The 27,053-nt window shown below is 55.2% G+C and overlaps 1 protein-coding gene across 3 annotated transcripts in view; it reads right to left on the minus strand.

The window, feature by feature from the left end:
* The window catches only part of CASZ1 (castor zinc finger 1), a 144,737-nt gene that overhangs the window by 110,167 nt on the left and 7,517 nt on the right, over window positions 1-27,053 (minus strand). Inside the window, exons 1-2 of one of the 3 annotated variants that reach the window (XM_090268582.1) lie at window positions 13,087-13,131; window positions 2,483-2,635 (exon numbers count right to left, since the gene is read on the minus strand). The exons of 1 other annotated variant lie outside the window; for it this stretch is intronic. The gene's annotated coding sequence lies outside the window, so the exon portion shown is untranslated. Of the gene's footprint in view, window positions 1-2,482; window positions 2,636-13,086; window positions 13,132-27,053 lie in introns of those variants that run through there. One more of the 3 variants, XM_090268581.1, reaches the window with a different exon arrangement.

Raw genomic sequence — 27,053 nt, forward strand, 5'->3', positions numbered from 1 at the left:
GGCCTCCCCACATCCACCCTCTAGAAGCAGCCACAGTCTCCCCCGCCCGCCAGCAGCGCAGCAGCCTCCCCTTGACGACTTCCCATCCAGCCACCTTGAAAAATACAAATCGGATCACTTGACCTCCCTGCTTCCAAACCTTCCCACAGCTTTCTGCCACCCAAAGAATAAAACCCCAGATTTCCCTGGTGCACTGAAGCCCTATGTCGCCGGCCCCCACCCGGCCCCCACCCGGCACGGGGACACCTTCCCGCTCACCAAATACACTGAGCTCCTCCCACCACAGGACCCCTAGGCTAGTCGTTCTCTCTGTGTGGCTATCCTTCCGCCTGCCCTTCAGGTGGCTGTGCCCACTTCCTATCCTTCGATCACAGCTGTCACCTGCCCAGTCACCCCCCACCGCCTCATCCCATTCTGCATCGGTGGCTTCCTGGTTCTTTTGTGGGTATGTTCATTGTCCATGTGCCCAATCAGAACCCTGTGAACGCCAGGGCTGTCTTGTCCACTCTGTCCCGGGTGATCGGCAGACCCCAGGCCCTTTGTAACTGAAGTTATGATAAATAGAAGCCGGTTTTCTGAGGCGTAGCCAGAAATGGGAGAACCTGAGCTAGATGGGATTAGACCGATGGACCAGGCCCAAGCGCGGACTCGCTCCCATTCCAGTGATGTGTGAGGCAGGGCACCTCTGAGACCACAGGTCGGTCACCCCTGACACAGTTCCTGGGAAGGGCTGGGTGAGCAGGGAGGGGCTTGGTAGTGACAGTCCCCTTCGGAGCCCTTGGAGTTCCCAAGCTTCACGGTAAAGCCCAAGCCTGCTGATGCCCAGGTGTAGGAGTCCCACGGGACTCATGGAGCTCATGCCCCCGGCCGGGTGCAAATCCCCTCTGGCGTGGCCCCTGGGAGGCGGCACGGAGTGGAAACTTCGGAAAGGAACAAATGGATGGACACGTTTTGCCAAGGGAACAGAGAAAACAAAAGTCCTGCCACCGAGCACGACACAGGCAGACATTCCCTGTCGGCAGGGTCGTCGCCACAGGTGCTTTGGCAACCTGCTCACGCTCCGGGCGCAAGTGGGGAGCCCATCATAGGCTCAAAGGCGTGGCCTGCCATCCCAGGGCCCATGCTCATTGAGGAAGCTAAGTCTGGCAACAAGAGCCCAGGAAGGTGGAGACCTGCAGTGCTGGGGCCGAAACCCAGCAGGATGGCAACCAAGAGCCTCCACAACCGCCACCCCCGCCCCCCGCCCCCGCCGCCACCGTCAGGGACAACAGGGGCACAGCCTAAGTGTGGCCAGACCCGCTCCTGGGACGCGATCGCATGCTGGACGCCAGGACGAGAGTCTCAGCCACAAGGCCGCTCCACCACAGTAACAGAAGGCCATATTTGCATCTGATTTGCAAATCTCTGGGCTGTATGCAAGGCTGCTGTTAGTCCCCAATGTGGCACAGCCTGAAGTGAAACTGGCCTACGGCTCTGGGAACCTCTCTAACCCAGTGGGCGCCAGGGCGCCATCTCTGCAAGTGCTTCCTCCTTGCAAGTTCAAAGTCCAGAGGTGCACAGCCTGGCCACGGAGGGAGGGGCAGGACACACCTGCCTGCGGTGCCCACAGGGAGGGAGAGCGCAGGAGGGAGACCTGGGGCTGCTGACTCCCGTCTGCCACACACCAGAGGGGCCGCCCCCAGCCTTGCCCTCCCAGCTGTTCTCTAGGCCCTCTGCCCCCACCCCCGGCCTGAGACCTTGCCCATCAATTTTAACAACACGTAACCCCTCTAAGGATCCTGGTTCCCTCAGGATCTTAAGAGAACACTGAATGATAACCAATATGTGATAAACCAACAATGTGTGTCAACCCCCCCATCCTGAAAACCACATTTGATACCTGCAGGCACATATCTGACAGTATCAGCCCCTTGCCCTTCCTGTCCCTGGCATACATGACCTGCCTTAGGCAAAGGGTGATTTCCCAGCCTGTATGAAAAGACACCTGAGCCTTCTCCTCTAAGACGGGCCCTGCCTGGGCTGGAGGCCCACCTGAGAGATCCCCGACCAGTCATGTGTGAGCTCGGAAGGGAGCAGCAGCCTCTGGCCATGAGGACGGCTGGACCTACCATTCTCAGAGGTGACATTGAGAAATGAGCTGATGCTTAGCTCCGGGAGTGGCGTCTGCTTGCTAGAGCCTCACCTGGAATACCTGCACACTGCTGGTATCACTCAGGGTCATCCAGTGGCAATGCTGGCAGGATCCTTAAGGTCAGCTCTTCTGATCTCTTTATCTTATGGGCGGGGAGTAAGGGCCAAGCCAGGGCCCATACGCAGGTGTCCTAGGCTCTTTTCTCCACCCTACGTTTCCTCACTTCCACGTAGGGTGCCTGAGCGCCCACCACCCAGGCCTAGGTAGTCCCTCCCCGCGTCCCCCAAAACAGGCCAACCACGGCCCCTACTCATATTTCCCTGTGGCGTGTTAGAAGTCAGGAGAAGCTACCTTTGCGTCCCAAGGGGCCGGGGTCCGAAATCCATTCCAAAGCACCCCACCAGAACTGCAGGACCCCTTCCGCAGGAGGGGTCAGCTGAGGCAGCTGGAAGGACAGGCGGGCTGGAGAGGGTCTTGAACCTTCAGTCAGCGAGGTCTGTTTGCCTACCAAAATAAGAAAGGAAAAATGGACCATCAGGCTACAGATGAGACCCACGAAGCTACTCCAGAGAGACGGGCAACAGAGGGTACGGATCAGACACCTTGCACAGTAACCAGCCAGCAAGGGAAGGGAGCCTCGCCCCTGCCTGCCCATCAGCAGACGGCACCGCCGTGGTGAGCGCCATGCCTGACCCTATGACCAATGCACCTTTTGCACAATTAGTAGCCAATTGCTAGTTGTCACACCTAACCAAAAAAATCAAACAGGTAGAAGTAATAATAGACCGGCCTGGTGTCACCCTGGGCAACAACAAAATGATCACACCCAAGGCTTGGCACCAGGGGTGAAAGGTCAGCCTGGCAGTGGATCAAGCCAACAATGGAAACCAGATCAGACGCAGACCCATGCAACCGAACTGACCCTTGGGCTCCCCAACCTCCCGCTCTCTCCCGACTTTCCCTCAGCCAGCTCCCAGCTGCTCCCATGACCCCCCGGTGGCCTTATGGGAGGCTCTAAAAATGGAATCAACAGGTGTCTCTGCCACTACCCGGGATGGAGAGTCTGGTTTCTTCTCTCTTCCTTTCCCCCTCTCCTCTGTGCCATTTGACCTCACAGGAAAGAAAAGAGGGCGTGTACACCCTCCCAGAAAGGGGGCTGTTGAGATTCATTTGTTATAGGTATTGGGCCCCCCAAAACTGTGGCCAAAAAAAGTTGGTGCCCTGCTACCAGCAACCTTTGTATCAATTTAAGAAAATATTGTGGGGTTTCCATGGTGATTCCTGTTTTGAATATCCACTACACTCACTTTTTAAAGGGCTTTTCCTGTTTGTGTTTCAACTTCAAACCTGTAAATATTTTCAGCCTTTTTAGAAAAATTAGCCTACGTGTGTGCAAATACACAGATGCTACCGACCTCAGCGCACAGCCTCCGGGGCCCAGCGGCCCAGCCTCCTGGATGTGAGAATGGCGGTGGGGGCGGGGGGGGGGGGCTCTGTCCACTCTCACACCTACCCTGCCTACAGGGCTGGCATCAGGGAGGGAGGGGGCTAAAATTCTGGTCCTGTCCTCCCCCACGGCCGGGGGATTGCAGCATCCATGGCGCCTGTGTGTTCCTAAAGCGGGTGAGTGGGCTCAGCCCTGACTCCACAGTGTGGCATGGTGTGGGCAGCTGCCCAGCAGGTTCTCCAACTTGACCCAGCCCTTGGATCCCCCAGGGCCTCCCCGGAGTACATGAACCCCTCCTCTCCTGCCTCCCAAGGCTGGGCCATAAGTGGAAGGAGGAGTTGGAGCTTTAAAGGCCAGAGCTTCCAGAGTCAGCTTGCCCCCACCTACCCTGAGGGCAACGCTGCCACCTAGACCAGCTCCCTGGGGGGGAAGCCATCGGGAGGGCTGGCAACAGTGCTCTGGGGCTTGGGTCAGCCTGGCTCCCACCCCACCCTGCAGCAGCACACAGGGTTAACAGCGGGTTTCCTGGTTTCCATGGATTCCCGCCAGGCCCCTAATGTGAGTTTCGTGTGATTTGGGGGAAGTGGATTTCCTTTGTTTTCCAGTTTGGGAATATTTTTTGCTTTAAAAAAGAGGAAAAAACACTTTAATGGGAACTTCAGGGCCACTGGGAGACTCACTCCTCTGGGCTCTGACACTCCCTTGCTTGCTGGTCCAGATCCCTCAATGTCCTGGGCAGCCCATCCACCAACCAAATACCTCTGAGCTAAAGGAAGGGGTGTCTCAGACCACCTACAGCCCCCCATGCCCAGAACACTCTTCTGCTGGAGGGGGCACTACTCTAATACCCATCAGAATGGCCCCTGCCCCACCTGAGAGCCAACATCTCGGACAGGTGGCTGATACTCCCCGCTTCCAGACATACACACTTCCCCAGAGAAAGGGTCAAGAGAAACTTTCCCACCTCCCTGACCCTTGGCAAGGAGCTTGAGAGACCAGGATCTGACCGCACATGAATAGTGAGCTTGCACTATACCAGAGTCTTATGTCCTGGCTCCGAAGCGGGCTCCAGTTACAAGAAAAGGGTCTTGCAGGCCCCTCCTGCTGAGGCCCTTGTCTGGCCTCCTCCCACTGAGGGACAGGCTTGCCCAAGGCAGCAAGAGCAACCAAATAAAGGGTGTGGCCAGGCGGCCTCCTCCTCCTCCTCAGCCTTCCCCATTCCTACCATCCTCCAGCCCTGCCAGGGTGCGGCCTCACTCAGGGACTGTCCCCAACCAAGTGGCCTGACCCACTTACCAAACCGGGGCACAGGCCCCGGGGCCTGCCATGGCCGGGGCCCTCCCACGGCACGGGCCCTGGGGCCGTGGCAACAGCCGGAACCAGGTCAGGAGGTGCAGAGCCCAGAAGACAGAGCTCTCTGGCCTGCAGCTCCTGGGGAAGGTCGGGGAGCCATTCACAGTTACAGAAACAGCACTGGGCCGAGGATCCAAAGCCATGGCTCTGAATCCCGGTTCTGCCACTTCAGGCGCCGGGGGCTCTTGGACAATCCGTTGCACTTCCCTAGGGCCCAGTTTCCTCACTGGTCAGGTGGAGACTGCACCTCCTTCCCTCCCAGCTAGCCAGGGGGTGAGGCATCAGCAAGAGAAGCAAAGGTGTTAACGGCTCCAGAAATGTCCCACCTTCTTCTTCCAAATCTCTATAAGGTCACCTTACAGAATGTACCCCAAGTGGGCCCCTGGGCCCCTCGACTCTGCTCCTCATGCCTCCTTGTGGCATTTAAATCCATACTCAGCTAAAGACATGTGTTCCCAAGTCTGTCCCCACCACTGGGCATTTACCTCCTCCAGGGCGGAGACCAGGACCCAGGTATCCGCTTGTCCCAGCATCGAGCACAGCAGCGGGCCCACAGTGAGCCACGCAAGCCTTTGCGGAGCTGAACCAGCCCGATTTCCCGTCAGAACAGATGGGCCGAACGAAGGAGCTCTGTCCCTCCCCCCGACGACAGAATACTTCATCGCGACATGACTTTCATGCTCTGTTCTGTTCGGGTCCCTGAAGCCCCCACCTGCATCTTGGTCTCTGCCCTTCCTTCATTAGCATCAGGAATTAATCACTTTCAGGTTCAAGGGCACTGCTTGGTTACTTGGTCCTCCTCCAACTGATTCCAATAAGAATTAACCCAGCACCTACTACGTGCCAGGGAGCATGCTGGGGGCGGAGGGCACCCCTGGAGGAGTGTGGTTTTCACCCTCAGCGGCCAGGCCTGTGTGAGAACCAAGCATCATGCGAAGTGATCGCACCAGGCCTTTATAACACCAAGGAAGAAAGATTATGGTCCCTGTGGACAGATTAGGAAGGGCAGGCACAGAGATACAAAGTGACTTGCCAAAGGTCACAGCTCCCAAGGGTTTCGGCCAGGCCTGTACACAGGGCTGACGGGCTCCACTGCCCAAGTCACTTCCAAGTTCCCCTTTGTCCCCTCCTGGGTCTCCGCACCCACTCACACCTAATGCTAGTTCCCCTCCTGAACCTCTCTTCTGTCCTTCAAACAAGCGCCACCAAATCCCAGAGCCACCAGAAAACACTTGAGCTCACTCCAGGGAGAAGGCAAAGGCCGTGCCCAGGCGCTTCCTCCTGGCTAAGCTCCAGCCATGGAAAGGCGAGTCCTGCAGTGATGCACCTGGCGAGGGGAACCCCTAAACCTACCTGGGTGGGTACAGCCTTCTGGCTGGGGAAAGGGCTGAGCTTTGCTACCAGTCATCTGACGCAATGGGGACAAGAAGGCCACCCAGGAGAGGGTCTCTCTGAGTGAGGAGGTTTAGTGAGGAAGAGACAGACAGCTTCCATTTCTTTTCTCCAGACAAGGGGCCAGCTAAGGGGCTCTATCCTGGGGTGATGGTGGGAGATTTATCCTGCCTCCCCCCCATCGGGACCTCCTACTGCCACGCACATCTGCCTTGGAGACGGGGGATTGAAAATAAGGCCACAGGAACCCCGTTTTTACGTGTGTGAATGTCTGTTGGAGGGGGTGCCCATCACCTCCCCCGAGGAGAGAAGACACTGGGAAGTGGCGGGAAAAGATCCTCACAGAGAGGACAAAGGGGAGGAAGAGCCGGCGGGGGGTGGGGGGGTGGGGGGGGAGGACAGAGCCCTAATGAGCAGATTTCATAAACCACCGGAGTGAAAACAAAAACACAGACGCGCACATTGCCCAACTGCGGGCTGTGTGGAAAAGGGAAAAAAAAACAATAAAAAAATCCACATCTTAATACAAAAATCCTCCATGATGTGTTGTGGCACGAAAGTGTTTTTCGCTGCATTTTTCCCCTGTGATCTCACGCGGCCTCCGACGGGTACGCCCAGCGCGGTGCGGATCTGATGGCAGGTACACAAACAGGGCAAACACATACACAATTAACCAAAACAAGGGCAGCAGATATGCAAATGGGCCCGGGCTGGCACCTCGTGGCTCCAGGTGGCCTCTGGAGGTCGCGAGGCAGGCTCCACATGCGCCGGGCCCCTTCAGATTTCTGACGGAGACATAAACGGGGCCAGATCGCAGCTCAGATGGAAGTTCTGAATTCTCAGAGCTCCACCAGGGGAACTCAGGGCCAGCTGCTTAGGTGGCCTTTTGGGACACAAGGTGCTGTCCTGCTGCCAGCCGGGGACAGAGCGGTGACCCACAGCCCAGGGTCCCTCCTCTGCGTCCCTCACCCCACAGTTACTATCTGTCTCCCTTTTGGTCCACCCCTCCCCCTTTTTAATTGTTGGATGAGTTTACAGAGCTGTGTGCCAAAAACAATCAACTGCAGGGAACGGAGTTATACAAAAAAGGGCGTGTCGCCAGAGGGAGACGGATATCCATGGAAACCACCACCTTTTCACAGCAGCCTAGGTGAAGCCACAGTGAGGGGGATGGCGTGGGGGTGAGGACATACGCTCCACCCAGAACAGGGGCCCAGAGAATGCTGGGGTCACTGCACCTGATGTGGCCACGTACAGTTGGGGGTCAGAAGTGGAGTCAGCTGAAGACCCACAGGAGGGCAGGGCTGTGCTGTGGGCATGCACACACAGGTACACACACAGGCACACACACACAGGAGCGCACACACAAGCCACCCCACCTGATCACCGGGATAGCATAGCCTAGTGGGTCCCTATACTAGCTTTGGAGCCAGACTGCCAGGTATGAATCCTCGCTCTGCTATTTACAAGCTGAGTGACCTTTGGCAAATGACTTTCACCCCTGTGTGCCTCCGTTTCCCCATCTGTAGAATGAAGACAATAATAAATCCAAAAGGCAGAATGAAGAGAAGGCGGGAAAGGTTCCCAAACTGCCAGAGTAGAGGAGGGACGATGATGATTCAGAGCTACGGATTTTAACACATCAATACATGTAATCATCACAAGAGTCCAATGAGGTTGGTTATTCTCTCAGCTGGACAGTTGAGGAACTAAGACTCAGAGAGGGATGTGACCCACACAAGGTCACACCCTCGGAAGTGATTTGGGCCCAGGCCTATGTGACACTATGCGCTTGACTGCTTGGCAGGGGAAAGGGAGGGGAGAGGGAGGAGGTGGAGGAAAGCAAGGGGCAGGCAGGCTTTCCGGAGGTTCGCTCTCCCGACTTGACTTAGATGCACAGCAGTGGGACCCAAACGCATTTTCCCCAAGCTTACAAAGGAAAACGGAAATCCTCTGCACCGGTGACAACGGATGGAAGGAACAAGAAGTGGGAAAAGCTGAAGTGGCCAGCAGGCCCAGGGGGCCACATTCCTCAGGAGTTCCTGCCCCAGTCCTGACCCCAGGAGACCAGCGATGCCCTCTGCCCCTCCCCTCTGCCCAGGGAGCATCTCCAGAATCAGGAGGTCCCTGGAGAGACAACAGCTGAGCTTGGGGTCCCCCTCCAGCCACAGAGGCCTAAGGCCTGGGAAAGAACCCTGTGAACAACCCCACTGTGTACCACCCCAGAACCAAGGCAGCTCCCTGGAGGGGCTGGGGAAAGGGAGGCCCGGGGCGGCCTGGCAGGCTGAGAGCTGCAGGCAGAGGCGGCCTGCCCTGGCGGCCTGGTGACATCGCCCTGCTCAGAGACGGAGGCCAGGCGGGCTTGGTGGCTCAGCCCTTTCTCCCATCGACCACCACAGCTCATTCAGATATTTCCTCTCTCACTTGCTTTTTAAAAAAAATTTAATGTTCTCTATAATTCATCCATCCCAGAAGATAATCGATAGAGCCCGTAATGAAAATCTGAGCCATATTTTATGATCCGCTGCGAGCGGAAAGGGCCACATCAGCAGGTCCAGCCTCGGCTCTCCCGATCTGTCTTGCCCACTGCCCCGGGGATTACTTCCCTAGCTGGTCCTGCCCACAGCCCCCCCACCCAGAGCTCTGCCCTTCACTGTGCATGGCGGGTGTGGACTGTCCGGCTAGGGAAGAGGCTCGGCCACCACCCTGGCACCGCCCCAGCACCTGGATGCTCACTCTACCAACCCCAGTCACAGGATGGTCACCTGCCATTGCAAGGTCTTCCTAGACCTGCCCCCCAACTTGGAATATCACCTCCTCCACCCTGGAGTCCCACAACCGACTTCAGTCAGGGGCCTTCTGGAAACCTGAAGACCCTCCCTAGGAATCGGAGGCCTTGAGAGCCAGACTAGCACCCCACCATGGTATTCACTTCCCACGAACAAAGGCCACCTGGGGGCTCCCTGGGGGTGCTCAGTGGACGGTGGGTCACTATTGCTCATTTTTGCTACCTTAAGCATGTCCGTCTTCTTCCTGGTCTCCTCCCTGTGAGGTGAGGTTGCAGATGAGTCGGCGTGGGGGGGGGGGCACTGTGGGCTGGCTGAGGGGGCAGCCCCCTCCTGTTCCTCCAGGGCCAGCTGGGGAAAGCAGAGCCCCGCCCCTTGCCCTGGCACCACCACCACCACCGCGGGATGCTAACCAGCTCCTCCCAGAATCCCTTGCTGCTTGGCATCAATCAGAAAGCGTCACAGCACCAGCGCTGGGACAGGTAACCCCGGTGTCCCAATCAGAGCTCACAGGATGCTCCAACAACCCAGCAACAAAGACTCAAACCAATAAGCAGTGTGATCCAGCCACACCATGGACTACTATGCAGCCACGAACAGACATTTACAGAAAGCAGGAAACAGATGTGAAAAAACACAGATGACTCCACTGTTCAGAATGCTACCTCGTGGACCAGTCAGTGCCATCCAGTATGGCAGCCACTGGCCACATGTGGCCACTGAGCCCTTGAAATGTGGCGGGTGTGACTGTGGAACTGAATTTTTAATTTTAGTTAATTTTAGTTAATTGAAGTTTAAATAGCCACGTGTGACAGAAACCTGCTCTATTGGATAGCACAGGGCGAGACAGAGAATTTCACTGATGTAAAAAAAATTCTTAATAAAAGTTTTAAAGCCTATTATTGGAAGGCAGTGGAATAGTCATTATTAACTGCAATAACAGAAATAGCCAATGTTTAAGGGCACTGTGTGCCAGGCTCCGTGCTCAGCATTTTATACGGAGCGTCACACCGAGTCCTCACCACCCTCTGAGGTCATTATCCCGCCCTATAGATGCGGGAACTGAGATTCACAGTCACACCACTGGGTGGGCATTGCTGGGGCGTGAACCCAGGGCTCTCTGCTCCCCTACTTTTAACAACTATACTACATATTTTAAAATTATTTTCTTCACATGTCTTTGTATTTTCCCATGAGCCATAAGCATAAGTTATAATCAGGGAGAAAATGTGTTTTTTTTTTTTTTAAAGATCCTAAAAAGAGGCAAATCTTTTTTTTCCTCAGGAGAAGAGTGTATGGAGAGGTTAATGGGCCCCTGGCCACCTGGGCCTCCAGCTTTGGGATGGGAAAGGAGAAGGCAGGGTGGTCACAGGTCCCCCGTGTTCCTCATGCTCCTCCTGCCCACGTGCCCAGCACGCAGAAGGCCCGGGGTCCGGGGAGGATGCTGGGCCTCGGGTTCCCCAGCAGCCAGGCTGCCAGTGGGATCCAGTTTCCTCCCGGCCCCACCCTAGTGTCAGCTCCTGACAGGTTTCTGAGCAGTTTTGCAATCATCTGGGCCTACATCTCTAAAGAGGCAGCAGGCCGTGCGGCTGTCTGCAAAAGCCAATGCACACTATTCTCACCATGGACCACCCTTTCTCACGACCTCCTAGTGGGGCCGGGAGCTCCGGGCCCGCTGCCCACGCCTGGGACACACCGTCGGCCCCCTCTGAGAGGTAGTCACTGCCCCTGTTCACTGCCCCTCCTTCTTGGGATTGCATGGAGTTCAGAACAAGGAAGAGGGGAGAATCTTCTTAAAAGGTCCATGATGAAAGAAGACACCCCAGCAAATCCTGAGCCCAGCTAGCAATGGCATCAGGGGAGATGCCAAGTTGTCTTTGTTTCTGACCCATAGTACCAACTGGGAGGTGGGGGGCAGGGAGCGATGCCCCCACCTGCTCTGGTTTCCGTTTCAGCTGTTTCTCCCCCTGAGGTGCAGAGATTGTCTGGTTTCGGGGTAGGCAGGATAGATGTCCTTACTTAGAAGATTTATTATTATTATTATTATTATTATTTTGTGGATTTTTGGTTCCCTGCTGTCTGCAGTCCTCTGCCATTTCCAATCTACCTTTAGTTCCCCTTGGATTTAGATCTTTATTTTTGAAGTTGGTTTCAGGTGCTTCTAGTTTATCAAACAATCAGCCCTGTGAGGTACACTGGGTGTTTCCAGAAATTACATCACAAAAAATCATGCAATTAAAGCGTAAGGGAAAAAAAAACATAGCTGTTGCTTAATTTTGTATTTTAATTAGCGACTTATTGTAAACGTCGACTTTTAACATGGAGGCGCCTCAGCAAAGCCAGTAAACAAGTTTTCCTAATGAATTAATTTCACCTCTCCCCTCCTCCTCCTCCTCCTCAGTGGCCCAACTGTCATCTTCTAGATTTTCGCTGCCTTCTTTTCCCCTCTCACCTTGTACTCCTCGCCCAGCACATATCTGAAAAAAGAGGACATCCCCAATAAAATCGGGACCCCTGGCCCCCAGGACTCCCCCAGGAGCCCAGGCTTGTGGCGCGGCAGAAGCCTCTACAGCAAGGGTCCTGGCGGAGGAGCCTCGGCGTGAGGTCTGCGGCGGCACCTTGTGCCCTGTACCCAGCCCTGCTTCATGGCTTTTGAACCCCGCTCTGCTGCCTCTGCTCCCATGAGCGCCCTGAGCTCAGGAAGGGAGAGAAAAGTTCAGGGCAGCGTTGATGGCCGAGGCAACGGGGACAGGTTAGAGACGTGGGACACCCGGAGCCCGACAGGATCAAGGTTTGGAGACCTGGAGAGAGCGGAAAGCTCAGGTGTTGTGAAACCCAAGAGACCTCTGGTTGCCTGGAGGAAGAAGGAGAAGAGACACGGAGAAAGAAAGGGGGGGGACGCCTGTAGCCAGGGAAAGAGACGCTGAGACCAGAAGGGTGGGTCCGGGTCACGTGGCAGCAGTGGTCCCAGGCCCCCAGAGGGGCAGATCGAGGTGGCCGATGCTGACCGTTGATGCAGTCCTGCTCTTCCCTCACGGAAAGTTCCCAGCTTGGGGTGGGGGGGAGGAGGGGACCAGGGAAGGAAGCTGATTTGCCTCTTTGAGCCTCGTTTCTGGGAGAGAAGGCTGAGGACGGGGCAGAGTTTCCTGCTCTGTGTTCAGTCCCGCTGTCCAGGACGGACAGACAAGCCCTGATGTACGGCAGCAGGGAAACCCCTGGGAGCTGCCTCTTCCCCATCAAGAGTGGACGCCACTGGGAGCCTCAGTGTCCCTGTTCACTGGTAAGCACCTGAGCCCCTCCTGTCACCCCAGAGGCTGGGCCATCTTAAAGAGGACAGGTGTCCCCCGCAGGGCTCCGGACAGGAGCACACCTCCCTAGCACTCCCATCTCCAAAACCAATGCCCAGACACTGTGGAGGAACAGGTTTGCTTTATGGACTCTCCTGGGCCATGGCCAGGGCATTTGGCACCCTGAGCAAAACCCCACAGTGGCCATTTTTATGCTGAGTAGGAAGGATCATAGTGCTGGGCCTGGGCTCATCTGCTCATTCCCACCTCAGACCACCTTCAAGCTGGGCTCCCTTGTGCCTCTGACACTAAGAGCAACCTCAGGCCCCCTCCCCTACATTACAGCAGGTGGCCCCACGACCTCACTGGCAGCAGGGGTTGGGGGGCACTCAAGAAGGCTCTGGAACACCTGGTGGCAGAATCCTGGCCCCACTCACTAAGATTCCCCAAGATAGGAAGGAGGAGAGGAAGGAAGAACCGGGGAGGAAAGGGCTGGACCTCCATACCATCACTCTCCCCGGTGGGAACCCAGCCCCAGCCCCACGACAGATCCTGCTGGGTTTCAGCTTCAATCGGAAAGGAAAGCTCCCATCAAACATGGGCTGGGCAGGGATGTGGGCACTGAGATTAGGAATTTGGAAAACCATCTGAGGAAGCTGGCCCTGGGAAGACAGCAACAGGATTTAATACCTTATCCCGGCTGTCTGGTAAACACCCTGAGCCATCCCCGTGCTCCGTTAGGCAGCCTCGGATCCTCAGGTGTGTCGCGGCGGGCAGGTAGAGACAGACGCGGGCAGAGACAGGAAGGGAGGGAGTGTGGGCATGGGGGGCGGGGGGGCGGGGAGGAGCTGGCCTGGGAGGATAGGATGGGTGGCAGCCAAGCCAGACAGTCAATGAAACAGCTGACAGGTGCAGGGACGGGGGGGCAAGGAGAAGGAAAAGGTAAGCTGAGCAGGGGGCTCGAAATACTTGGGGATGCCCCCGGCACACACCAGGGGGCTGAGCGGGACGAGAGGAAGAATCGGAGGCTTGTGGGCGAAAGACCTAGGACCTCTGGCCACCTCTTCTCCAAATTAAAGGACCAGGCCATGCGCCCCAACCCCCAAATCAAACAGGACAAAGCCGCCAGTGGGGGGCCAGCATCCAGGGCTTACTGCGGCCACTTATGAGAGCAATCCGCTGGTGTCCTTTAGGGTCACCCTCTCCCCAACACATACACCTGTACCCCACACCAAAAAGAAAGTCAAATCAATCACTATGGAGCATCCTTCCATCCCAGGCTGGAGCAGACGCATGACACCAGCATGGAGAAGAAGCAGGGAGGGTGGGGAAGAGCCCTGGAGCTTCCCAGAGGGGCCTCGACTCTGCAGAGGTGACTTGGGAGCGTGAAGAGTAGACAGGTAGGAAGAGCAGTGCCCGGGGTCCTGGTCATTCGGGGCAGACCACCTTAGCTGTGCTCCCAGCACAGAGGCCGAGCCTCAGAGGCAGGCCCGGCACCACCTCTACCACTAGGCCCAAGCGGGCCACACTCTGATCCTCTTTTCCCGTTTCCGTGCGTCTGCTCCTTGATCTAATTACAGTTTTGGATTGACACACACCCGGAGGGTAACCCTCTGTCTGATGCACTTCTAAGCCCGTGGGTACACAGGAGCGCATGTCCCCCGCTCTGAGAGTCACAAACCGTCTCAGAAGCTAAAAGACCTACCGCTTTTAAATGGTCTCATCTCTGCCTTCTTTCGGCTACACTCTCAAAGCTGCCCTGGCCTTGACCACATCCGCCAGCTCAAGTCCTCCGTCTCTGCCCGCCCCCAGCTAGAGGCCCAGAGCCCCAGAGCCCCTAGGCCTCCGGGGTACCCAGCAGCTGGGGGAGGTTCCTATCCTGTCACAGAACTAGGCTTAGAGTCCCTTGTCTCCCGACCATTCCCTAAACCCTTCAATACCCAGAAATCCCATCCATAGCCCCTGACCCCAAAGGAACCCAAGAGGCCCAGACAGAGAACTTTCTGGCTCCAACAATAGGCACATGGGGCGTTGGCCCAGTTGCCGGAGGCTGGCCTGACCCTTGTATATTTCTTACCACCCAAGTCTACTCCAGATGTGACCCTGTGGCCACTCCAGGAGCCACCAGGGGAGGCTGGGAGCCCATGCCCACCCTCCTCTGCCTCAGTGCCAAGGTCCCTCCCGCCCACGAGCAGTGCTGACCCCCAGCGCCTCTCTGCCTTCTACAGTCTCAGGAATCCTCAAGTGTCTTCTGCCACCAATTCTACTCCAATTTCTTGCGCAGAATATCTCCTCCAGTTTCTCAACTCTGGCCTTGCCAGTATCAACAGTTCGAATCTTCACACTGAACACACACACACACACACACACACACACACACACACACACACTCAACACTCCCGAATGAGGGAGACAGAATACACTGAGGAAAAGACCCACAGAGTCTGGGGTTGGGGCTGGAAACCGGCGTCACCGGCTCACCGTTTCCCCCGCGCCAGGCAGGCGGCCAGAGAACCCTGGGCAGTACATGCTACCGACCTCGCCAGACATTAGAACACTTGTTCGGGTCTCTACCTTTGGAAGCTGGTCCCCCCAGTGCATTGCTTCGGGCCATTGCTGCTGCTAATTTTTCAGAGATAAACAAACCGGTTTGGATAAAACAAGAACCAACCTGAATTCTTCTCCCAAAACTCAAAATGAAACTCTCCAATCACCCCTTTCTGTCTCTTCTCTACCTTCCTATGCCATCAGCCAGTTCCCTAAAATTCAGACAACTGGATTTAAAAAATTTTTAAAAATCAGTCCTCTAGCCTTTTTGTTCAGGGACACTACCATACCTGGGACCATTCGGGCCAACTTGAAGGGGTGATGGGTGAGGAGGTGTGTTATTAAAAACATCCTACTTTGAGCCCTGGCTGGTGTGGCTTAATGGATTGAGCACTGGCCTGTGAACAGAGGTCGCTGGTTCGATTCCCGGTCAGGGCACATGCCTAGGTTGCAGGCCAGGTCCCCAGTTGGGGGTGCGCAAGAGGCAACCACACATTGATGTTTCTCTGCCTCTCTTTCTCCCTCCCTTTCCCACTCTCTGAAAATAAATAAATAAAATATTAAAAAAAAAAAAAAAAAAAAAAGTCCTACTTCAAGTTTCTCAAGCATGCCCTGGTCAGAGGGCAAAATGGAGAAAGTGAGTGTGCCTGACAACCTCCACCAGGTTGATGCCTGGCCTGGGTCTCTTTCTCTAGCTCCTCTTAGGCTCAGGGTCTTTCTTCCAAGCTCCAATCACTGCCCTCAAACTGCTACAACTTCCAGAAAAGGGGTGAGTGAATAGTCCATCTGGTCGACCCCTCCTTTCTAGGAGCAAGCGGAGTAAAGACGTTGCTCATTTCCCCTGGGGGTTCAGCAGGTGTATCGAGGCTGAATGTCAGGACAGGCAGGAGGCCAAAGGGCAGAGAGGAAAGGCCCAGTCCTGAGGTCTGTGGCCACACATGTCTCCCTGCAGGCTCTGTGGGTGACGTGCCTGCCCACAACCAGAGTCACTCGTGCCTGACACGCCCTCACCCGTCACCCCATCCCACCTGATCAGGCCCCCCGTGTGGCCCCACGCTCTCTGTGCAGCCTTCTCTGCCTTCTGCCCTGAGCTAGCCTGGAACCTCTGCCAGGGCTCCCGCCTCTCAAGTCCCCATCAGTGGGGTCTGCTCGGTCCCTGTAGCTAATTTACACCCGTCAGGGTTTAAAATAGCAGAGGCATAAATGAAAAGTCCAATTTCTTCAAATTTGCATTGTAAAACCATCCTTCAACTTCCTTGAAATAAATTTTACTATTTTATTAGTGCAAACAAAATGGTAATAAAACACTAATACAGCGCCTTGTATCCAGGGGAAGAGCTAAAATTAACATAGAGCGAGCAGTGTTTGCTATTACATTCAATTACCTTTTTACTTGAGATTTACATTCTCATCCCCTTAATCTCCATAGTAGTGGCTTCATTCCTGCCAGGCTCTGCCCTTCCGGAGCCCCCACAGCTGGAAGCCAGACCTCCTACCCAGATGGCACGCACCCTGGGCACGGCGCCTGCCCCTCTGGCCACAGCTGCCTGTTAGGTACCACGTCTGGCCCCTGCTCGTGATTTCCCCACATCTCAGCCTCTCGCTACTCGGCAAGCTCAAGCCAAGGGGCTCTGACGTGGGCACATTCAGACACGCAGTTACCAATACACAGGTGCAGGGGGCATGGCCGGGGGCCGTGCTGGGCCAGCCTAGAAAGGCTCTCCCTGGCAGGGAGCCCCTGGGCACCCTGGGAAACTGGCATCTCTGGTTTGACAGGTTGTGGGAGAGGGTTTGCTGCACGGCACAGCTGGGGACTCTGGATGATGGCAGGAAGCTCAGCCACCCTGAAGTGGGAAGGGACAAGGAACCGCCGGGGACAGCCTCTTATTCAACCCATAGACAGCAAAGCTGAGGTCTCGGGAAGGTGCTGCCTGTGGGTGACAGAGGTGGGTGCTCTTTCCTCAACAGAGAGTGTCCCTAAAACCGGAGGACCAGTCAACCCCAAAGCACCTGACCCTCCAGGAGGGTCCCTCTGTCTGCTGGAAGAGGAGAGAAGCAGAATTCCCTGCCTGGAACTGGTCATCCTTGCCCTGAGCCATTGGGGGAGAGGACCCTGTTTGCAAGTGGCCCAAAGACTCTGTCCCGGTTCCAAATCTGTCACTGACTAGCTGTGTGACCTTGGATAAGCGACCTCCCCTCTCTGGGCCTCTTTCTTTGTCTATAAAACAGGCACAATAACCCTGTGCTGCCTTCTTAAGAATGAAGGGTCACAATGACTGAAAGATCAAGAAGGCACCTTTAAGCCCACGGATCTGTGATGCTCAACAGTGGATCTGTCCCCGAGACGGCCTCGGCAAGGGGCAAGGGGAGCACCAACCAGCATAAGGGTCCTTGTCAAGGCCACGGATGTGGGCGTCTGAACTCTAGGCCAGACCACCTCCGATCTCTGCAGCTTTCTTTACCTCTAACTCACAAGACTCCTTTCTTTTACTGGTCAAACTACTGCCAAGATCCTGGATTATTTCTATAATATCCTTTGAACTAATTTTGAAGAAAGAATCACAGGTCAGCCAGGGTCCAGGCTGCCTCACGGGTTCACTAGGAGAGCTGGTGTGGGGCAGGGGGGCAAGATGACCCGAGAGGAAACAGGTACAGCCCCCATGAGCTTTACGCAACCCGGCTATCCTAACCAGGAAAAAACAGACGAAGACTAAAGGGACGACACATGCACACACACACACAACCACACACAATCACGTTTATGATCTCTCCATCTTACACATACAGTCACTCGGAGTCACACACAATCACTCATACAATCTCTCTCTCTCTCTCTCTCTCTCTCTCTCTCTCTCTCTCTCTCACACACACACACACACACACACACACACACACACACCATTCCCAGCTCTCCCCTCCCAAGGTCTTTCTTCCTGAATCTTATTCTTAAAAGGCTGTCCAGTGAATGCTAGGAGGAACATTCTACATTCTAGTCCAAACTGGTACAAGACCAATGTGTCTTCACACCTGATCGCAAGGAATGCGGGGTCCCACTAGAACACAGCCACTTCTGGGGTGCCAGGAGGTCAGAATCTTCTTCAAACCCAACTGGAAGGGAGCACGTAAAGCTGTAGGCAGTTGCGCGTTCTGGGCCAGAACTGCCAAGCAAAACATCCGTGTTCACCAGCGCCCAGCCCGGCCGTCCTCGCCCCGCCGGCCCTCTATGCCCGAGCCCCTCCACGCCCACCCCGTCCTATTCCGGCCCAGAGGTGAGCCTCACAGAATAGCTTTCAGGTTCCACAAACAAAAGGCCGAACTCCCTGCACGAAGCAATGCCACGCACAAAACGTGAGGCGCTTGATTGGCTTCAGACGGGTCCTCTGCAGTTTTTCCCTCTTTTTCTCCTCCCCACTGAAGAAACAAAAGAAAGTTTGTTGTGAAGGGAAGCTCAGACGTTCCTTGAGCCCTATCCGAGTTCTACCTTGTTTTTCTTTTCCTTTCTCTCTGCCCCCTGCCCCCACCCTACCTTCCCTGCCTCTCCACCTTGAATAAATAAAGCGCCCGCAGCTGGCACAGGCTGGTAAGGAAAGTACAAACTATCTCTTAATTTTATAATTTTTTTTTTTTTTTAACATGCTGGCCTAGGGTTTTGGGCAAAGGACAAAAGCTATTGTTGAACAGCACAACACGAAGGTCTGAGTCACCGATACGCCTCGGCTTCTGGAGATCTCATAGGTTTCTGCGGCTGGCACAACCGGTGAGCTCAGCGCCCTGCGGGGGCCGTGGGTGCTGGCGTCCTCTCGCCGGGTGCTGCCCCGCCACCTCCCCTCCCCTCCCCAGGGCTCCCTACTGGGCCGACACATGGGCATTGTTGGCGGCTAATGACAGGGAAGAATGTAAAGAAAACGTGGTGAACTCAAAAACAAATCACCACAGTGCCCTCACGCTAACGCTATAATTTTCATTTCGGAGGATTACCTTTCAGGCTTTGTCCCTACGCCGTTGTGATTTTCAGATAGTTGCTATCAGGGTGTTCACAACGCTCGGCCCTCCGTGTGTGTTTTTTCACTCCCAGAAGAAACATTTTTCTATGTTTCGAAATCATCTTCAGCAGTGTTACTCGTGGAGGTCACCCAGTGTTTCTTCTGCTGTGTTATTCTTGGGCCGACGCTATGAGGCAAGCCCGGCAGAAGGGGGCCGGGGGAGACCTCGCCGCGGAGTGAATCATTATGCGCACGATTCTGGCCAAGGTGGGGGCTTTGCCTGAGTGATTCAGATCACCTTGGCCTTGGAGCGTGCACCTGGAGGACAGGCAGAGGCGCCACCAAAACCCTGCCCATCATGCAGCGGGCCATGCACGCCCCTGCCCCGGTTCCATCCTCACGCTGACCTTCACCCCCGGGAGCTGCACTTCCTCTTTATAGAGCGCCCTGGCAGCAAAAGGCCCGTGACAACACTCTGCTCTTCGTTTTTATATCGGAATATCTCAAAGCACTTACCAAAGACTTTCATTTTCTCATTACCCCAAGGAGAGGAGGTCATTTGGGAAAATGGTACAAATATTCCCATTTGTCAAAAGCAAGAAGGAAGTGAGTTAAAAGGAAAATTCTACCACTTAACGGCGCAAAACCAACCCAGGAGAGGCTGCAAGGGTCTTTTTCGCCTCCCCATTCACCCAATTTGCTTTTGCGAACGCATCATTACGGAAGAGATGGCCGGGGGCCAAGATCAGGTTTCCATTTTGCTGTGAATCAATCACTCCCCAGTGGCCCCGGCTCAGGAGACCCTCCCATCTCGTCCTGGGTCTCCACCAAAACCATATTCTCTATGATTATAATTATGTAAAATGCATATAAATAAAAATATAGCCGGTCACCAAAGGAAAAAGACACCAGAAGGAAGGAAGTACCCGAAATACGAAACCAGGTGGTGTTACTTTAGTTAAATTATTGGTGATTTTTTTTTTCCTTTTATCAATTTTCAAAAACAGTTTCAATAAGGTTTTATTTTCCCAGTACGTGGAAAGAAGCAGCATTTCAGAATCAGATCAATCTGCCTTCAAACTCCGGTTCTCCTATTGCGTGAACTCAGGAAAATTACTTAACCTCTCTGAGCATTACTTCCCGACTGGTACAATGGGAATTGGACCTCTCCCTGTCACAGCACAGTATCTGACACATGGTTGGTGCTCGGTAAATGTCTGTTTCCTCTCTCTTTTACTAAAAGGAAAAGGTAAGACCAACTCAGCTCGTCTGCTGCCCCGTGGGGACAAAAGTAAGACGTTTCACCTGTACCCTCTCCAATTTCATCCACGTCCTCTTACCCCATCTCCTCTGGCACCCTCCCCCAGCCAGCTCCCCGCACACAGGCCTCGGGAGGGATATGCTGGCCTGGCTTTCCTGTGACTCACCTGGATGGTGAGAAGCGGGGTTCTGGGATGAGAGACAGGCCCCTCTGTGACCTCCTCCACCAGGACTGGCCCAGACTAGCCCCTCCGGGCAGCAAACAGGCCTCGTGCAAGGACTCGGAGGACACGCAGGGCGATCCCCAGGTTTGCACCTTCCTGGCAGCCACCCTCAGGAACAGGTGCCAGGCTGCAAAGGCCACCTGCTCCCGGGGGAGGGCAAGGGCCACTCCCGGCTGCTGAGGAAAAGCCAAGGAAAACCAAGATGGCGCCAGCATCTGGGAGTCGACTCCACCCTGGGCCAGGCGGGCTGGGTCAGCCCCGGGGCCACCACCTCGGGGACCCAAACCCAGCCCTGGGCACGCAGGCCCCCTCCCTGGTCCCTCCAGGGCTCTGCGTGGGACCGGCATGTTTGCTTTGCTGGTTCAGCACTTCTGTTTACAGAATTCTGGTGAACACAGCCCCTGGGCGGGGGCTCCAGGTGGACCTTCCCGGAGTCTGAACACAGGACAGGCCCGAGCCCCCGCCTTCCCGATGGCAGATGGGCAGGAAGAAGTAGTAATAGCAATTGTAACAGTGATAGCTACCCCTTGTTACTGTGTGCCAGGTACCTTAGCAACATTATTTTACTTAATCTTCGCAGGCGACAGACACTGTTATCATTCCCCTTTTTCTGATGAGGAAACTGAGGCTCCCGAGCGGTCAGGAGGTGCCCAAGGCCACTAACAAATGAGGGAGTGAGGATTTGAACCCACGCATTTACCCACTTCACTGTGACGCCTCTGCACGGGGGCCACCCTCCCAGCTTAGCTCCTAAGGCCACCACCTTCCACCAGGCCTTTTCCCAAGGGGGCCACTGAGAGACATCCCCAGCCACGGGTGACACATGAACCCCAAAGAGGAGGCTGTATGTAATTTGGCCAAAAGGGGTGTTTCTCGTGGTTTCTTCCCCACCACCCCCCACACCCCCAGGAAGAGACTCGACACCTCCACCGAGGAAGGATGGTCAGGCCAAGGATTGTCAGGCCGTTTTACGAATGTGGGGTGTCCGGAGGAGCAGCTGCAAGGCGCCAGGACCTCCCTCCCTGGCTGTCCTGAGAATGTTTAAGTGGGAGGTCTGGGGACAGAGGACCATTGGCAAGGGCCAGGTATAAGTAAATAGCTATTGACCGATTTACTGGTTTGGACAGGTAGAGAGGAGGTCTGTGGAGGGGGGCAGGGCCCTTGGCATACCAGACCCCTCAAGATTGCATGCCTTCTTTGCAAACCAGGGATAATGCCCGCTCAAAATGGTGTGCCCTTCCTTTTAACATTAAACTAGGTCTCTAATGGGAGGCTGCTCATAGGGAGGGCATCTGGCAAGGCCCCCGCGGCATGGGCCACCAGCTCCCCTGGTTGCCAGCAGCAGGTCCCGTGAAAGCTGGTGGAGCCCAGCAGGGTGGGGGCCGGGTGGGCCACCGGGGGCAGACAGTCTCCAATCCTGCTGAGCACAGCACGTCGCTTCATTCAGGAACCCAGAGCAAAATGTACAGCTGGGTCTCGAGTTGATTCAGCCCTTAACTCGTTCGGGATCGCTGGAGGAGCCGCGGAGGCGACAGGGCGGGGTTTGCGGCAACCCAGGGGAGGGGTTGGGCCATACCTGGGGTGGGGGGTAGGCGGGGGGTTGGAACCCCTGCTGATAATGTTGATACCTATAAAAAGAAATCATGGTTCTTTTCAAAACCCCTCTAAAATCCAAACAACCATTGGCAGTTTAGGGAGGGATGAGTGAATCTGTGTTCAGTGGGGGGGACAGGGGTGGGGAGTTTGTTTTCTACCCACTGCCAAACTCGCATTCACTGTCAGCTCCAATCCACTTGGAACTCACTGACTCAACTGCCTTTTCACGGGGAAAGGAGCCGGCACAATGCAGGGGACTTTTCAGCTCCGCATTAGCACACAGGGCACTGGGCAATGTCCGGGAATAAACACATGTCCCTCCCAGAGGCCAGGGACTCCACCCCCACCCCCACACAGCCCAGGCAGCCAGCCCTGTCAGCACCACATCTGAGCTCCCCTACTTTAGACTTTGGGGTTTATTCTAATGTAGTTTGGCCGGTGGAGAAGTGTGTGTTTGTGTGTGTGTGTGTGTGTGTGTGTGAGCACGCACGCACACACATGCACGCATGTGGGCACACGTGTTGGGTAGAGTAGGGGCTCTAATTCACAAGTAGAAGGACCAGCAAGAGTTCATTTCAGGGAAGTTCCAACTCTTCCTTGTGTCCAAAGAAAGGAAGGATGGGGAGAAGGGATCCAAAATAAATTCCCGGAAGGAAGGGATCGGGGTGGAGGGGGCTCATTTTAACTAATTCTGGAAAGTGTGGATTATGGAGAAATCAGAATGTGGTCAGGAGCGCCCCTAAGAACTTGGCAGCCACAAAAGCTCTTCAATAATCATTATGAAAATAATGTCAACAATGATAATAATTGTTATAATCACGGTGATCCCCACTTTTCAAGTGCTCACTATGCCCAGCACGAATGACCACAAGGACCCAACATGGCAGGCACGGTTTACGGTTAGCCCAATTCCAAGAGCATTAAGACCCCTGCCCAAGGTCATGAAGGCCGGAAGTGGGAGAAAGATTTGAACCCCATTCTGCCTAACTCTAGACCCACCATATATCACCCTCCTCCAGAAGAGAGGAAACCCACAGTGGGATCTAAGGAGAAGGCAGCCCCAGTACCACAGAGGCCTTGGTAGCAGGTGGAACCCCCTTTGACAGGGGGGTATGTCCCTGCTGGCCACCCCACCTCTATCACTGTCCCTTGGGGTCATCCCTTTAGCCCACGCTCTGACAGAAGCATCCCTCTGACACCTCTCCTGTCTTCATGTGGTGATGGAAATGCTCCTGTCTTGTCTGTGTTGCCCAGTACAGCAGCCCTAGCCGCGTGTGGCTGCGGGGCACTTGAAATGTGTCTAGTTGTGGAAGAACTGAAATTTTCACTTCATGTTATTTAAATTGCCACGTGGGCCAGTGGCTCCTGTATTGGATAACGCAGATCCAGGATCCCTCCAGCTACCCCTTTTCCTTGCAGCCCAAGAGCTATTTTGGAAATAACCTAAAAGCATCAGAAGATATAAGCATGGCCCACCTGGAAGGCCTCCCCTCAGCACCAAGCCTCTCCCCCTCCATCCGGGCCTTTCAGAAATCACTGGCCTGCCTCCAGCTTGTCTGTCTGTCTCCCTCCTTCCTTCCCTCCTTTCTTTCTCTCTCTCTCTCTCTCTCTCTCTCTCTCTCTCTCTCTCTCTGTGTCTTTCTCTTGCTTTCTCTTTCTTTCTCTCTCTCTCTCCTCCCTCCTTTCCCTCCTTCCTTCCTCTCCACCCCCCCTTTCTCTCTTTCTTTCTTTCTTAGAAAAAAAAAGCATCAGTTTAATTAGATAAATCCTCTGAGCATGTGGCCTGGAGTTCGTCATGGAAATTAACCTGCTCCCAGATCTCAGATAGTGAAACAGGAACCGGGGTGTTTTGGCATAGTACAGTGAAATGGGAGAGGCTGATGGAGTTTCATACACCTCGTCTTCCATAAGTGCCCCTTGCCCCTCCGGTGCTCCCCGCTTCACAGCCCCCACAGCCTTGCCGCCTTAGGTCGCTGCCTCCAGGCCACCTCTGTCTCTTCTCCTGGCCCTACCCCCCCACCTCCACTCCGCCTGGGGAGTGCACCCCAGGAGCAGGATTGCTAAAAGATGGGGGTGTGGGGAGGGGATCCCAGCTCCACATAAGCCTCTGCAATGAGCTCCAGTCAACCAGGGACCCAGCTTTGGGCCCAAGCCTGGCCCATTACCCTCATCCTGCAGCCCTACTGTGTGACGCTCACTGGGCTTAGCACATCCCATGAAATGATGCCCCAAGTCAAACCTCAGCAAATGTTAGCTGTGATGACTGTCCTGTACTTAATTTTCAAAGGAGAGGAACTCTGAGCCCCATTTTATAGCTGTGGAAACAAAGGATGAGAGGAATTCATCTGCCCACCTGGGAGAAACACGATTCGCAGCGGACCCAGCCTAACTCCAAAAGCACGCCCTTCACCTCTGCCAGCCACACCACCTCTATCAGAGCGAAGCCCAGTCACGCAGGGCTCCCGGGACCCCCACGCTCAGCGTGAAGCTCTCAGGCTGTGTAAATGCAGGCAGAGGCCACCGTGTACCAGTCACCAGGGTCCGCCCCGCCTCAGCCCTCTTGCCTCCCGTCCCACCCCGAGCTCCAGGACCACCAGTGTGACCACAATGGGGAAGAGAAACCAAATGTGACTATGGTCTCGCTTCTCGTCCTCTTCTGATGCATCATCAAAAATACCGGGGGGGGCCCTCCAAGCAGCCCAGAGAGGTAAAACGCAAAACCCATCATTTTTAACCAACACCACAGCACCCCACACCTAGCAGAGTCCGGCCCCCAGATACACAGAGGGTGAGCTCTGTCCACTCTCCCACCCATAGTGCTCCCTGGAAGGCAGCAAGTGCGTCCACACTCACCCCCACACAGGCACCAGGCTTGTTCTATGCACTTCATGTGTCTTAGCACATCTAACCCCGAAAGGTAGATAGCCCATTTTACAGATGAGAAAAACAAGGCACAGGCTAATTTACTAACTGAGAAGGCCACAAGTTTGCTTCCCCAGCTAACTGGCTCCAGCGTGCATAATCTACAGCATCCTCAGTTCCTCGGGAACCCACTGCTCAAAACAGCTAAGCACACCCCGCGTCCCCAGTGCTGCCTAAAAACAATCCCCCAGCCTAGCCCAAGCCCCCACTGACAAGAGAACTAGCCTGTGACCTGATGCAAAAATGCAACCCCCGAAACGCACACTCCATCCAAGCCCACGGCTTTCTGGAGTGGAAGTCACAGGGGTCCCTTTGAGATTGACACCATTTTATATAAAACCAGCATATCTGACATTGGTGACTGTGACAAATTCTTCATTATGCTTAATTATTTCAAAGGCCTTTCAAACTACGAGGCCAGCTGGCCATCAGGGCAACCCTGTGAAGGTGGTAGGGTCAGAAGCCATTTGATAAGAGAGGAAGCTAAGGCCCAGAGAGGTCAAATGACTTGCCCAAGGCCACACAGCAATTTACTGCAGAGCTAGAACTGGAATGGGGTCTCCTGATGCCTGCGACTAGACCTCAGAGGGGCTCTGGACCACCCAAGTCTCATCCCATCCCAGCATCCCAGACCAGCTTCCCCCAAGGATCAGATCTCCCTGAAATTCCCAAAGGAGCCTCTGGGACTAGTGGGCCCGGAAATGGCCCTCATATAGCAAGCTGCACAGCTGAGCTCCCCGCGGCCAAGGGGTGCGGGTGGAGCCGGAGACGCTGGCACAACCCCTGTGGGTACTCTGCCAGCAATTAGTGCAGGGGAAGGGTGCCAGCCTGGCAGAGCTAACCCCCCACCCCTTCTTCTCATTTACACACACACACACACACACACACACACACACACACGCTTGCTCACCCACCCCGAGACCAGCAGCAGCGAGGCAGCACAGCTTCCTTTCGGTAAATCTCGTCAGCAAGGCCCATGCAGGGCATGCAATTCGGTTATTACTGCTTTTAAACAACAGAAGAGCAGAATCCACCCGCCATTAACCCATCCTGCTCTCCCTCTGGGCTTCCCACCAGCTCAATCACCAGCCTTCATCTCTCACTCCCACGCACCCCCTTTTGCATGCTCCCCGAACTTGCTTTCCAAAAGAAACATACAGTTAAAAAACGCAAACCATGACTACAGTAAGCCGAACCTGAAGTGTGTCTCTCTGCCCACCTCTGTCCCCAGAGAAAACGATCTATGGTTCGGACATGACCTTGGCTAAGCCCCTTCCGCAAACAACCTCAGAGTCCCAGAGAATGCCAGCCAGATGAGGGGGAGGCTGCCTTCGGCCCGGAGGGGAGCATCTACCTGAGCAGGTAGGGCTCCTCAGAGGGGAGGCTGCATGTGGCCCCGAGCTGCGTGCGGTGCCCTGCTCTCCCAGGACTGCGGCAGGCAGGGGTGGGAGTGGTGGCCATACTGATTTTGCCTCCTTACTGCCTGCCCTCGGCCCCCCACGGTCCCGGAGAATTGGAAAGAAGCCCACCAGAGCAAGGGACCCTAGAGGGTCCTTAGCTGGGTTTATAAGATCTGCGAAACCCCTTAAAGTATAAGCAGTATTTATGCTTATGAGATTTTTTTTTTTTTATTAAGAGGATTCTCACAGGGCACAGATGAACTCAAAAGAGGAAGATGCAGAGACACCCCCCCCATGCGCTCAGCAGTGTCTCATGCCCAGGTGGCCAAGAACACAGGGCTGGGCTCCAATTGTCCCTCCTGCAAGTGTCCCTCCTGCAAGTGACCAGCTGCCTCTCCCCAAGGGACCTGCATGCAGCCTCATCCTCGCTTTGCTGGAAGCTGGCCCCCCGAAGTCCCGGCCTGGGCCCTGGGCCCTGCATCTGGGCCAGTGGCCTGGGCTGCCCGCAGACCCAGCAGAGGACGGGCACAGGGGAGCCCACCAGCGGGAAGGAGAGAGGACGCCAGCGCTCCTCTTGAAAAACCTCACAGATCCTCTAAGCCACCTAGTGTCCAGAGCTGAGCTCTGGCCGCTGGTCTGTCTCTCTGCCTTCCCAGAGAGGACAATGCGGGGGAGCCCGCAGGGACCAAATCGGAGGCCAGGGGACAGCGACCGAGCTGGCTGAG

The sequence above is a fragment of the Furipterus horrens genome, unplaced genomic scaffold (assembly GCF_987537825.1).
Source record: "Furipterus horrens unplaced genomic scaffold, mFurHor1.1.pri manual_scaffold_3, whole genome shotgun sequence".
Lineage (NCBI taxonomy): Eukaryota > Metazoa > Chordata > Mammalia > Chiroptera > Furipteridae > Furipterus > Furipterus horrens.